Source organism: Lissotriton helveticus, chromosome 7, assembly GCF_964261635.1.
Source record: "Lissotriton helveticus chromosome 7, aLisHel1.1, whole genome shotgun sequence".
NCBI lineage: Eukaryota > Metazoa > Chordata > Amphibia > Caudata > Salamandridae > Lissotriton > Lissotriton helveticus.
The window spans coordinates 541,563,640-541,578,533 of NC_136068.1; positions in this window are offsets into that span (position 1 = coordinate 541,563,640).

Below are 14,894 nucleotides of genomic sequence, written 5' to 3' on the forward strand. Positions count from 1 at the left end.
AACTGCCTGGACTGCCTGAACTGCTAATATCAAGGCACTGCATTCCCCAAAAGCTCCCCTGCTGGGACCCCCATGGAATTGGTGACCCCAGTTCTCACAATGAGCCTAAAGCAAAAGCACCGGGGCAAGGCACCCATGGGGTCCCAACTAAGCCTTGGCTGTTGATCTTAAAGCAGGTATGGCTTCGGTAGACTGAAATACTTGACAGTTTCACCTAGACAGACAAAGATTTCGTTTTGATGGTGCAAAGAGGAGGATCTTGGAATTAGAAGATGACTCCACTGCCACTGCAGAGAAGGTCACCCAGCTAGAAAAACAAATGAAGATGATAGCAATGAACAATGAGGATTTAGAGATCCACTCGCAGTGCAACAACATCCGAACGACAGACCGGATATATTTGTGTAAATTTTGTTGTCTGGCCTCCTGGGTAGAGACTCGTTTCCACTGCCTTCTTGATCAAGATAGCCCATCGTTCATTGGATTCAAGGCTAAAATATGCTATATTGTACCCAGCTAGACTGTGGGTGGAACTGGGAGACAAGAACACAGATTTTCTTGACGGCAGCAGACACAATACAGGCCTGCAGTAAGTTCTTCAACTCATGAGGGACTACATCAGACTCTGATGGTGTAGCAAAGGGAACTGGGGTGTGCACCCCACCCATGCTACTGAATGATGTGGAGAATAGGCACTATATCTAATTCCCTATTTGACAGTGAAACCTAGGCTATTAATCTTTCATGCCTATCTGTTTCATTGTTTTTTATTAGCCAATCTATGACCATGATTTCCAAACTACAGTGCTGGTTTGATGAAGTATTTAATATTTTGCTTGGTTCACCATGGACACCATCCCAAAATCCTTGTTACGGAGCAGAGGAGGTTTCTTTACAGTCATGCCCTGGGTGTGTAACCCGAAAGTGCTTGGCTTTTAAGTTGTGGGTTTCATGGCATTGAAAGTTGGGGATCTGAGTGTGGGTGGGGGATGAGCGTGGTTGGGCAGTTTGATAGCACCAATTTTGAATAGATGGAGTGTACAACAGGAGATTGACAACATCAGAATTAGATTGATAATAACAGCATATTATACACTACCAACTCCATTTCTTGCCCTCTGAAAATCCGACCTGAAATTATTGTTCTGGAATGTCAGGGACCTTCACAATGGGTTCAAAGTGAGATGGATGTTAGCATATTTAGAACACCATAATATAGATATTGCCATGTTGCTGGAAACTTACTAATTGCCAGTGCGTTCAGCCATATTCGTTAGAAGATGGGGATTACACCAATATTTCATTAACTAGGGCGAAACCTGTCCTGGGTTGTTTATGTTCCGGTTCAGGGATGACATGGCTTGGCAGTTCAGGCTGGACTGTCAGTCAGTCAATCAGAAACCTTTATTCGATTCCAAATGAATCATAAAAGTTCACAAGGAAAACATACAATGATAAAAATAAAATAAAACAATATTTACAAATAGCATAAAAATATCTTTCGCAGACAGTTAAAAACCCAATTACATACTTTTACGTTGCATATTGTTTCCTTGTTATAAAAACAATTTTTATAAAATTAAGCACAGAACTGCAAATGGAGGCATTTGCTAAATAATGTAAATAATTAAAACCCTCTATATAGGAGCGGAAATAGTTTTCATTTAAAATTGGTTTAAGAAAGCGCGCCATGGGGTCTTTATATAATGTGCAAATTAGCATAAGGTGCATAGTATTTAGTTGGGCTGAGTTATTACAAGGACAGGGGAGTAGCCTCTCACACCACCCCATCTGTTTTGGAAAAGCCACAAGAAAGTGCAGTGTGCCCAAGCGAAATCTTGTCATTAAAAAACGTGCATTACCCAGCAAGCTAAAAGACAGATACAAATGTTGCTATTTTAGAGAAGGGGGGTTTGGTCTATCTGTAAGCCTAGATGATATACTCAGCTCAGATACAAAAGCCTCTTTTATGTACATTTTCATGTTTGGTGGTATACGCTCAGGCTTATCATACAAATCTTCTAATTCTATATTATAAAAAGTTTGTTTAACGTAGCGTAACCAAGGGACTGCCATTGCATTGTCTAAATTCATGCGAGCTTTTAAAACAAGTCAGGAAAAATTAAGTTTCTCTGAGGACCAAATTCTACCCCATAAAAACAGGGGTGCCATATGTATTCTGTCTGTTATAAAATCCATACCCAGCTCCGAGTGACAAAATGATGTGGGGGAGCTAGACGGGATAAATAGGAGTCTCTTCAAAAATGTATTCTCGATTACTTGAATCTGGGTGTTCTTTTGATATCCACACACTCCTGCACCGTAAGTTGCTCCTGACAGACATTTTGATTTGTACAGGGTTATCAGCTCTGCAATGGGTTTATGGCCAAGTTTGGCATAAAATCAGAACAACCCCTCAATAACTCTTGCAGTTTGTTGCACCCGGGATACTAAAAGTTGATCCCAACTTAAATTAGAGTTAAAAACATTCCCCAAATAGCTAAAAATGTTTACCTTCTCAATTACCGTCCCATTCACTGTGTATTTTCGTGTTTTCGTTAATTTTGGCTCACATACCATGACAAAGCATTTCATATAATTCACCTTCAGGTCTAGTGACGTCATGTATTCGGTAAAAGCATCCAAACATCCCTGAAGGCTGTTGGCAGTCAAGGCCATCAAGACCGTATCATCAGCATACGACAATAAAGGTACTTGGGCACCTGCTATTTTTGGAAAGTCCAAGTGTTTGTTTAACAGAAACTGCTCCAGCCCATTTGTATAAACCAAAAATAAAAATGGGGCCAAAATGCAGCCTTGCCGGACCCCATCTGTCGAAGCAATGGGCTTGGTCTTCTCTTCCCCGGGGCCATAACGGATAACTACAGAGGTGGAAGCATGTAGTCTGCGCAGGAGAGTGACAAGTGGTTCCTCAAAGCCCAGATCTTCCAACAGCGTCCACAACTTACTCCTGCACACCGTGGACAGTTTCTACTGGAGGAAGGTCAAGACTGATTTGCATATAGCTGGGTCCAAACTAAGGTGGCATGGTGTGCAAATTAAGGATGGATTGTGATGCGGCCTGCGTGATTACCAGTGACAGATTAATTCAAGCATTCCATCTATCACTGTTTTGCATATTTGTTGTGTCACCCTAAGTGAGACAGGTGCCCAGACATGGGTCCCATGCCCACTGTATCACGAGTACCAAGCTGTACCTGGCTGATTAGCCAATAACTAGGGTGAAACCGGTCCAGAATCTCTTGTGTTCTGATTCAGGAAGGACCTAGCCCAGCAGTTTGGGCTGGACTATTCCTATTGGAGTAAGGTCACGACTGAATTGCATATAGCTGGGTCCAAACTAAGGTAGCATGGTGTGAAAAATAACAATTGATTGGGATGCGGCTCGAGTGATTACCAGTGGCTGAGATTAATTCAAGCATTCAATCCATCACTGTTTCCATACTATAGGGCAATCAGGCAGTGCCTGACAGGCTGGTCTAACGGGTCTGTGTGGAGTAGTTTTTTGGCTGTTTGTGGGCCTGTTTTATGGTTTGGTAGGCTGGTTTTTACTGTTGATTTTCCTGATGTTTAAAACAAACATTGCCTACAGCAAGCTCATATCCACACAGTCTTCCATACCCTGGAAAACGTGTACACAGTTTATCTTCACTTGTTCAGAACTGCCGGAATTTGCAAATACTGCCACTTTTCATCTATAATGGGCCACTTTTATTTTGGTGCCCGTGGTTTATTTTCTGTCCCAGTCCAACCTTGCAAGCTGTTAATTCTTTTTGTGCTGTTGCAAAGCTCTCAAAACTTCTTCCACCTAGGAACAAGTGATTTACTTTACCGAGCATTACTTTACTGAGAGACCTGAAGCACGCACTGTTGGGAGTGCCCACCCTTCAATGGAAACAAGCAGTGGTAGTGTGCTGGGCATGTACTGATTACTCACCACAGTAGGGATCCAGTTATTATCTTACTCTTTCCAGTTGTATGGGCTCTACTTCTGCCCTTCTGACGCCCTTACCTGATTGCTGTGTGCTCTTCTGCCCCTGTTTGGCCCAAGGAGGGGGGCTTCTGTTGCTCGGCGCAGTTGCACACATCTTGCCGCGCCACCACTTCTACTTGTAAATAGGGGGACTACATTTCCCAGAATTCCAGGAGGCGCAGGAAAAGCGCGTCACAATCCAGCGCCAGGAGGCGCTCAAATTGGATCGCAGACTCCTGCAGCGCAGGATGCTTCACTCTACTTCTGCCCTGTGGGCGCCCTTACCTGATTGCTGTGTGCTCTTCTGCCCCTGTTTGGCTCCAGGAGGAGAGCTGCTGTTTTCTCGGCACAATTGCACACATCTTGCCGTGCCGCCACTCCTACTTGTAAATAGGGGGACTACATTGCCCAGAATTCCAGGTGGCGCAGGAAAAGCGTGTCACAATCCAGCGCCAGGAGGCGCTCAAATTGTATCGCGGACTCCCGCAGCGTGGGACGCGCGCGTGGGTGGGGCGGGCCCGTCCGCGCCCGTCGTAGCCTGGTGGAGGCTGGGCTGGGCCAACCCCCGAAAATTGGGGGACCATTAATTTTATGTGCAGATTGTTGCATTGAGTTTGGTTGATAACCTATCGCTGGGGAGTAGACCATGGGTGGCGACCTATCTTCAATAAATCGATGGCGGCACACGTAGGGAAGGGGTGGAGGGCCGCGGCGGGGGGAACCATAAACGGAACACTTGACCAATTCATTACCAGGGCAACATCTGTACTTGAGCACGAAATAGCCCTGACAGAACACCGCCTTTCTCTAGAACCAATGTATGTAAGGCGATCTTCTCTAGGGGCTATAATGTCGGTTATCTCCACAAACCATTTAGAAAGACAAGTTAGCAATATACATACTAATGAGGGAGTTGACAATGAACACGAAGTGGAGAGTTTACTTGACATTTCAGTGCCAAATGAGACTAGCCAGTCAGTTAAATTAGCTTTATTCGAGAAAAAACTCATAAAAGCAAAATAAAAAATGAACAATCCATTACTAATATAAATGCATTAACCGTAACAATGTCTAAAACACTTTCTGTTACAATTATAAAATGATTTATCATCATATAGAAGTTTTTTTTTTAAAAAGGAGCAGAAAGAGAATAAAAAAGCGTTTTTACCAGCACTACACCGAAAATTCAGTAAAATAGGCAATGGTCGATAATGGGACACAATTAAAAAAGACAGACACCAAATTCATATTATCGCAGTTAATACTGGCAAAGGCCCATCAGGGGAATCTCTAATATTATCAACACCTAGATACACCGATAATTCTTAATTTCATATGAGCATCGAGGATAAACCAGTTAATCACAGCATAATTTTTCCCTAATGGCCCAAGCCCACCCCAGATATTTGGCAACCGCTACTGAGATAACCGGTAAAGTTCTAGTGCAAATTAATCATAATACCACCGCACTATCTCTAGTGCCTAGCGATATGCACATAGCTTTTAGCCAGACTCGTCTAGGGATTGTATAGGTAGGACAGACAAAAAGAAAATGGGCAATGGTCTCCTTTTCAGTTAAACAAGCCGGACAAATGTTGCTATTACCTCTGGCCCACCTGCCGGTCAGCGATCTTAAAGCTAAAGATCCTACTCTAAGCTGAAAATAGAGCTTCCTGTCCCCAGGTTTTGTAATAACATCCCAATATAGCTCTAAACTGGGTGTAGGTTTAACCTCCAGGAAGCGACCTTCCATGGTCGAGGGATCAACACTGTTCCAGGCGCGATACGCAACCAATTCCCAATACTTTTCTTTTAGAATGTCTTTGGTTGGAAATGGAGCTGCCTCTGGATTTTCCCACAGCCCCTGCATACCCATTCCCACCAGAGTCCTGGAGAGTTCCTTTAGCCACATTAACTTGTGGAATTCATCAGTTTTAATAACATCCAAAAATCCTTGGGCATAATGAGCAAGCTCAGGGGTTACCCAAAGCCGGCGCCAATATAAAATAGGACGCAATCTGGCCATATCTGCTATAGCCTTTCTGCCCAGGTCACATCTCAATGGCTTCATCTGGGGACTCTTTGGGAGACCAGTAAGATCACGCAGAAACTAGTTCTCGGCAAGCGTTAATGCTGTTAGTTTTTCATAGCCCCATATCTCGGCACCGTAGAGTGCCGAGCTTAGGGCTTTTGCCTCATACACTTGGAGAACTGGCTTTATCGGCTTTGTCTGTGATTTCTTATGCTCTAAATTTATTGCTCTTGCATTTTGGCGGTGTTTTAGAGCCGCCATTTTTATGAGTTTTCCCCACTTATTGCCTTTTGCCACATGGATGCCTAAATAAATAAAATCCGTCACCATTTCGACACATTGCCCATTCATAAAAAACTTTCCTTTAAAACTAGAATGCGGATTAAATGCCATGAGCTTCGTTTTTGCTATATTAACTTCCAGCCCATGATCAACACAAAACTCCTCAAAAATGTTCAAAGCACGCTGTAGGCCACTAGGAGTTTTAGATAAAATAAGTGTGTCGTCCGCAAACATTAAAATTGGGGTTTTTGCACCAGCCAAAATAGGGGCATCTACGCTTTCCAGGGCCATGCGCTCTACTGCACCATTAGTGTATAATGAAAAGAGCTTGGGGGACCATAGCACAGCCTTGGCACACACCGCGCTCTACCGGAAATTCTGAGGTTATTTTTCCATGTCCGCTCCATTCAATTCTTGCATAATTCGACTCGTGCAGCCTCATCACCAGAGTTAGAATTTCTGGTGGCATCTAGCTCATCTGTCTTACCTAATACCCTTGCCCCTGAGGATGTACCTAACAATGTTGTATCCCATTTAGCCACAAGGACTTCTGTGAAAAATAGTACAAAAACTCAAATGTCAAAGCAAATCATAGGATCGGCTACCACTGCTATCCCTAAAGATAATAAAAACCTCTAAAGTCCCTAACAATATCATTGAAGAGACCGCAACCTCTCAAGTTACTGGTCTGACATGACTGGCATTGTCATTTACCCCCTCATTAACGTTTCCAACTACTAAAACGGCTGACTTGACTTGCCCTTCGCTGCAACCACTTGAAGGCTTTATGGTCCAAGTGGAACAGCTGATGAAGTCCTTAATTTTACCCCTTCTAGAGAGGACAAAGGTAATTAGCGAAAGACTGGGGAGACTTGAGCAGAATACTATAGAGAATTCTGATACATTAAAAAAGCTGTTCGAGTGTACATTGAGAGACAATACGGCTGAAGTAAATATACCAAAAGTACCTGTAGTTGGAGCAACTTTATTGTCTAACCCGATTGCAACTAATATAACCCCTGTGCAATCTATTAGTAATAACCAGGCTGCTATACCTCTTGAAAGCAGGACAAGGGATTCAGTGAGATGCTGCCGTGGGGCGGGGGAGGAGAGGCAGTTAAATGAGCATGGTACTGCGAGGCAGATCAAGGACAATCCAGTGATAGTTAAGGAAACTTCCGATACTACAAAGAAAAAACCTGCTTTAAATTGTATTGACCTGTCACCAAACTCCTTCCCATATGTTGTTGTACTCACTGGGGTTCCTGAAATAAAGAATGTCAAAACAGAAACTTACCCAGAATTGAAAAATAAGGTAACCTTTTGGTTAAATAAGAATAGACCCCTCCCTAGTCATATTGATGGGGAAATCTTGTATGCCCGAAGAGTAAGCTGGGTTGGGCAAACATGCAAGGACATAGCTGGGGATTCTGTCATTGTCAACGTTAGGGATAGACGGGTAGTTGGCTATATTTCTGACCGATTCTATCCAAGTGATGGGTGTGGCATTCACACTCATGATCTGAGCTATTTTTATCGTCCAACTCCACTGGCACTACCTAAGTATAATCCCTTTGGGATACAACGAGTAGGGGCTATGGGTGGGTTTAAAAACCATTTGACCATCCCTACTTTTAATCGTTTTGATGAGCTACATGGGCTTGAAGGAGTTGATTGACTGAAAGATGAAGTACAGAGTAGATTAGCAGCCTTGGACCTGGGGGACGAAGGACTAGTAGATGTGTGCAATAAAGTGCCTCTTGAAAAACATCCTAAGGAGCAAGGAAGGCAAAGTTCTAATAATCCGGACTCTATATAGCTTCTAAATAACATGGGAGAGGGCTTAAACTTGGGCATTACCATTAATAATGAGATTATGATTACTGAAATGCCCACTGAAAGAGTCTGTGAGAATAGCCATGCGCACATAATAACCCAAGTGAAGGCACACGACCCTTACTTTGTGCAGGAAAACTGGGGCAACATAATTGGCGACCCCATAAACAGTAGTGACCAATATATTAATTTTGAGGATACACAAGTGACAGAAGCCAACAATACAAGATTAAGTGGCAACACACCGGTTACAGGCAGAGAATTTAGGGCCAGATGTAGGTAAATACTATTTACTTATTCTTAAATACTGAATCATACCGATTCGGTATTTAAGAATAGGTAAATAGTATGCAGGTAATTTTTCGGTAAATTTTACTGAGTCTGTAAAATTCGGTATTTACCGCATTGGTATTTACCGATTCGGTAATTGCCATTCATTCCTAGGAATGAATGTTAATTACCGAATCGGTAAATACCGATTCGGTAAAAGGGGGAAAACATTGAAGGGTGGCAGGGTGTCCCTTCGACACTCTGTTGCACCCCTCAATTGTGTATGGGTGCACATGTTGCAGACATACATGCCCTAAGGGCATGTATGTCTGCAACATGGCACTGTTGGAAAAGCAAAAAATGCTTTTTCAAAGGTTTTCATTATTTACCACCAACTTGTAGTTGGTGGAGAATAACGAATCTTTAACTGAGGAATGCACTAACTTGAGTGCCCCCTATATCCTGGATTCGGTAATTTACCGAATCGGTATGTTAAGAATTCGGTATTTTACCAAATCCTTAAATTACCGATTCGGTAAAATACTGAATCCTACAAAAATGCCACCTACATCTAAAAAGCCCAATACCAGTCGGTAACGGCTGAAATTCGGTAATTTCAGTCGTTACCGACCGGTACTGGGCGACCTACATTTGGCCCTTAGTGTTAAACTGAGGTCCTGGAATATAGCAGGTATTTAAAAAAAACTAAGCGATCCTACGTGGCAGAAATATATTGATAATTGTGAAATTATATTATTTCAAGAAACCTGGGCTGTGGAAAACCCTTTTAAAGTTGGTTACAGATCATTTAGTGTACCTGCAACAACGTGAATAAAGGGAGACCTTCGGGAGGCTTGGTAATTTGGACACAAATTTCGCTGGGAATCAACTTTAAGCAAATTGATTTCAACAGTTTGGATATCCTAGGAGTCAGGTCTACAGGGCCTAACAAAAGAGAAGTCTGTATTTTGAATGTCTAAAGTAGGCCTCTGTCGGCCAATAAAGAGGCAAAAGTTATCGAACAATTAGATAACATTATTTCCACGCTCGACCAGAGAACTCTGATAATTATTGTGGGGGATTTTAATTGCAAATTCGAGCTGATAATAGGCCTGGAAAATATATTTGAGCCAGATGATAATGACAATATTATTCCTGGAATTGAGACCAGTACAGCAGTGCCATGTTCAACTGCGGCAGCACAGTTACTGCGACTGACCACAGCACATGACTATATAATGGTTTCAATCCCACTATGGCCGATGGTGAGCGACATTGTAGTAGAGAACCGTATTGAGAGTGACCACTATCCTCTAGGCCTGACGCTTAGTGCGTCATTATCTAATCTGTGCCCCAAGGGAAGTAACTGCCCCCAACACACCGATATTGACCCTTTGGTCTCAAATAATCATAGAGCATTAAAGTGGCCAGTAGTATTGGGGAATGAAACTACTGTTAGAAAAATCTATGAGTTATACGTAGACTCATTTTCCCCTTACATCAATCTCCCAGTTCACAAGATCCCCATTATGTGGATCCATGGAAATATGTCGCGGGGACTTGGAGAAATACTAACTGAAATTAACCAATCCATTAAAAAAAGAACAGCGAAATTTAGCCAAGAGTGATATATGGTATGATAAAGGCTGCCGAAATGCTAAAAAGGAACTTATAGCGGCTGCAAAAAGCAATGATGTACTAGCACTAAGGGAAAAAAAGAAGGTGCTATAAGGGCATAGTCTCTAAGGCAAAGAAATGCTGGGATGAAAAAATGTGGTCTGAACTACTGAAAACCTGCAAGGTAAATGACCAAGCCTTATTCTGGGGCCTGATTGCTAAGGGCACCAGAGACGGAACCCCAGTAGGGATATGTTTTTAGAAGCTAACATTTGGGTTTCACATTTCTCTGATGTATACTCCCCAACCAATAATGAGCTTACTTCTAGCAACGATGACTCAGAACTTATTCCAAGTATGACAACGTTGTCGGTTACTATGGCTGAAACTACCGAAGCTATTAAAGCAATAAAACTAGTTCCGATAGTGAGGCGACACAAGAGAAGTTACTCAAAAGCTGTCTCCCCGGTATTAGAGCTGTTTAAATACAAAACCCAAGCAGCTTCTCTTTAAGGGGCCGAATTATGGGGCTGTGCAGCCAAACATGCCATTATGACACAAGAGAACATCTTTTTTTAGAAAATACTAGCAATTCCATGGCGTACACCTTTACTCCCACTCATAATGGACCTGGATATTCATTGCACTGATGACCATGTGGTTTTACGACCCCTGTTGTATTGGGTCCGCGTGTGGTCAACAGACAAACTAGTAGATCACAGAGATGCCCTAAAAGAAATTTTGAAAATAAAAAACACCACGAAGCTGGTATGGTTGAACCATATTGAAGATTGGTTTGCTAAGCTGGGGCTAAGTCACTACTGGGCTGATCCTGAGACCCTTACTTTGAGTTGTAAAAAGCTGTTAAAAGAAAGATACTGGGTGTTTGTCCTAAACTCAAAATTACATAACCCGGACATGGGGACCCTATCTCTTAAGTTTCTTAGCATGAAGACAGAGAGTAGATTTGAATCCTTTATGGATGAGATCTTACCAAGCCTAGCAAAATCGCTGTATTTAAAGTTCTGTTATGGAATACTACAACTTAAAGCAAACACTGTGAGAAGGGTATGCAAGAGGGTAATGCAGGGAAGGACGTCCTGGTTAGATGTGAATTGTGTAGTATTGGCGCTAAAGAGGATGAAGCACATGTACTCTTCTTCTGCTCTGTTTACATACACTTAAGGAAAAAATGGATAAAACCGATTTGCCGTCTCTTGGGTTTTAGACGCTTTAGTGGGGCGGAAAGAATTTTCAGAACTGAAACAACCCAATCCGTTGTTTTTAGTATAAGCAGATATCTCTTTTCTGTGGGGATAGTACGAAGGAGACGGGGTTTCAAGATCTAATGTCACTTGATTAGATTTTTAGTTACATTTCTATAATTACTAGAGGTGGGACGGGGAACCATGAGTATGTGTCAGTACTGCCTATTTATAAAGTATGTTTTAATGAAATAGTAACTGTAAGGCCATCATTGTATTATCTTGGATGTATGGTCTATATTTTTAGATTTAAAAAATATATTTATTGTTTTATTATCGCAGGTGCCCCTGACTGGTATTCTATTTGTATATATGAATTGTGGGAAAAGTGGGTGTGGAACTGAAAATTGTTTTCTGTTTTTAAATTCTTTATACATCTTTTATGGTTCTTGTTTGAACCGAAATAAAGATATTTGACTTGACTTGACTTGAAACCATTATTCTGTGCCCCTCAGACCTTCCAGTTTTTAATTATCACATATTTCATACTATGATCACTGTACAAGTTTACATGTTCTTTCACTCAGAAAGAGGCACTCTGGTAATATTGTGTGCTGTTAAACCCATCACAACTCCCTCGCGTTTCCTGTGCGAGGTGGTTCCTACATTGGCTGCCGGTTGAGAAGCAAGTCAAGTGCAAAGCTCTGTGTATAGCTCACTGAGCCTTTTATAATGCAAGCTCACCTCTAATGTAGAGGTATGTAGCCAGGAGGCAACTACAATTGACAGATGCTATGCTTATTGTTATGTTACAACATATGTTTGCTTATAGAGTGCAACATACTCCTTTGCTTCTTGACACTATTGAACTAGCTTATTGGTTGATCTGGTTCAATTGGAATGAAGGGGAACAAACAGCATAAGGAGGTAAAGTCACGAGGATGATGAAAACGGTGTGATTTGAAGCAGAGAGTACAGTTAAGAGCTTGGGAAGTTAGACATTATGCAAATAGCCAGCTCAAAGGTTTTCTACGAAGATTCAGTAATGAATGTTCCTGATGCAAAGATAGAGGAAGAGTCTTCCAAGCCCTAGCCGCAGAATCGATGAAGGTTCTTTCTCAGAATGTGGAAGTTCTTGTCTTTGGCAATGATAATGGGACCCCCTCAAAATTAAGTACAGCCAGGGAACAGAAGGGAATAAGGAAGGTACAACAACGAGAGCAATGTTCCCTCAATGGCCACAGTATTACAATGTCGTTATATATCCCATTCCTGATATAATGCAGGTGACAAATACAAAATAGTCTTTTTTATTTTCTTCAAAAAGTGTAGAATGTTTTATTTTCAATTTATCATTGCTTATTTATTTTTATCTTTTTTCGAAAAAAGATAAAAATAAATAAGCAATGATAAATTAAAAATAAAAAATTCTACACTTTTTGAAGAAAATAAACAAGTTCTTGTCTTTGTACATCTATAAAGACGTGTGAGCTGAAGTAGTGTGCAATAACGTGTGTAGAGACTGAAGTTTGACACTGGTACCTCTTCTTCACAAAACCACAGCATTCATGTGTCAAGCTTCAACTCTATGTACAGGTGTGTCAATTGAACTTTAAGGAATTGAGGCTGTTTATGACATAAATGTTAGGACCTGGTATGATCCTACCCACCTTATCATAATAGCAGTTCACTGACAGAATATCGAGGCAAAAATATGGGAGAAAAAAAATCGAGAAAATAAGATAGAATACAAAAATATCGACTGCCTATAATTAAAAAGGGAAGTGCAAAAATATTGATACAAACATCTTTCACAATATAGTTGTATTGAATATCGATTTTTAAATATATAAATAGTTCAAAATATTAAAATAACCATATATTAAATACCAACATTAAATTTTATAAATTAAATATATTTAAATGTATATTTGAACAAATATAACAAATAAACTTACTTTTAAAAATGTAAATACATATATATATTTATGAACTTATATATATATATATATATATATGAAGAGAGGATCCCAATCCTGTCAATAGACGACAGGCTACGGCAGGGTGCAGACCTCAAAACGCCCCATCAAACGGTCAGCAAGGCTCAAGAATGAAGCAACTCCAGTGAGTAAGCAGGAAAAACGTTTAATTTGGAATAACGCGTTTCACTCCACGAGGGAGCTTGTTCACATAGGGACACTCAAAAAAAGTGTAGGTATATATACAAAGCATAGGGAGGGGCTTATTTCAGGGAACACGCCCAAAAAATAAAAAAAAGGGGGAGGTAAAGAAATAGTGCACATGGGAATTTTAAAGTGATACACGCATGACCGTATGGTATATACAAAGACAAAGGTGGCAGTTACAGAAATGAACAAATAGTAACAATAAAGCATGTGGAAAAAATACAATAATTAGACACATGATGGTAAATGTAACAATGAAAAGACTGGCAGAATATGCGCAGACACAGACTAAACGAATCGCAACCTCTAATAAAGGTACCACATTGGGCCACAAACAAATATCCTGACAAAGTGCCAAATATTGATAAAGTGCCAAACAAATAGGACCCAAAGGAGCAAAAGGTTAGTCAAAAATATAAAATTAACCAAAAGTGTCAACAAAGTCAGGGCATGGTGCCTGAAATACAAATGACCACATTGCTATAGAATAGAAGACTGCCACATCAGCTATGAACCCCACAATCATTTAAGTCATGTAGTGCAACAAAAAAGTGATAAACATAGGATATAGATATACCTCAAAATAAAGAAAAGGTGGTTATAAAAAATTAAAAAAGACAACAAGAGAAACAGCCCAACCCAAAAAAATTATAGCAAGAAATAGGAAAAAAGAGAGAAACAAAGAAAATGAAGAATGAGGCAAAATGAATAAGTGCTAAAAAGAGCAAAAAGTATGATTCACACAAATGCTGAATCAAACAAACATTATTTTTCCAAGAATCAAAACAGCATCAAAATAATGATTGCTGATAAATATCAGCCACAAAGTGCCACAGCAACTAGAACAAGAACCAAATTAGTCACAGTCATTGGAAAGAAAACAGACGCAAACCAAAATCGAAACCAATTATAGAGCAAAATTTAGAGGAAATTTTTCAGATCCTCCGTCAGATTAAGACCATTAGGGGCCTTGGTGTCAAGTGACATGATAAGCTGTGATTCACGCTGTCTCAATAGTCTTTCGCGGTCACCACCCCGACTTGGTTGGGGTACCGAGCACAAAACAGTGTATTGTAAATCTTTCACTTTCTTATCATGAAAAGCCTCAAAATGTCTAGCCACAGGGTAATTGCTGTCACTGTTAACAATGGCTCTAATATGCTGGAGTATTCTCTGGTGCACGGGCAGCTTAGTGCTCCCAATGTACTCCAAGTCGCAAGTGCATTTGAGCTTGTAGACAACAAACTCTGATCTACAGGTTAGATATTCATTGATCAGGATGGGTACATCACTGAAGGCAGTGACATATTGATTGGTGTTGGTGGCAAAATTACAGGCACGACAAGATGTACATTTAAAGAAGCCCATTTTGTTAATTTTGCTGGGTTTTGGTGGATTTTCTGGTGCTGCTCTATCCAGAGCATCACGCATAGAGGGCGCACGTCTAAATGTGATGGTAGGTGTTTCAGGTA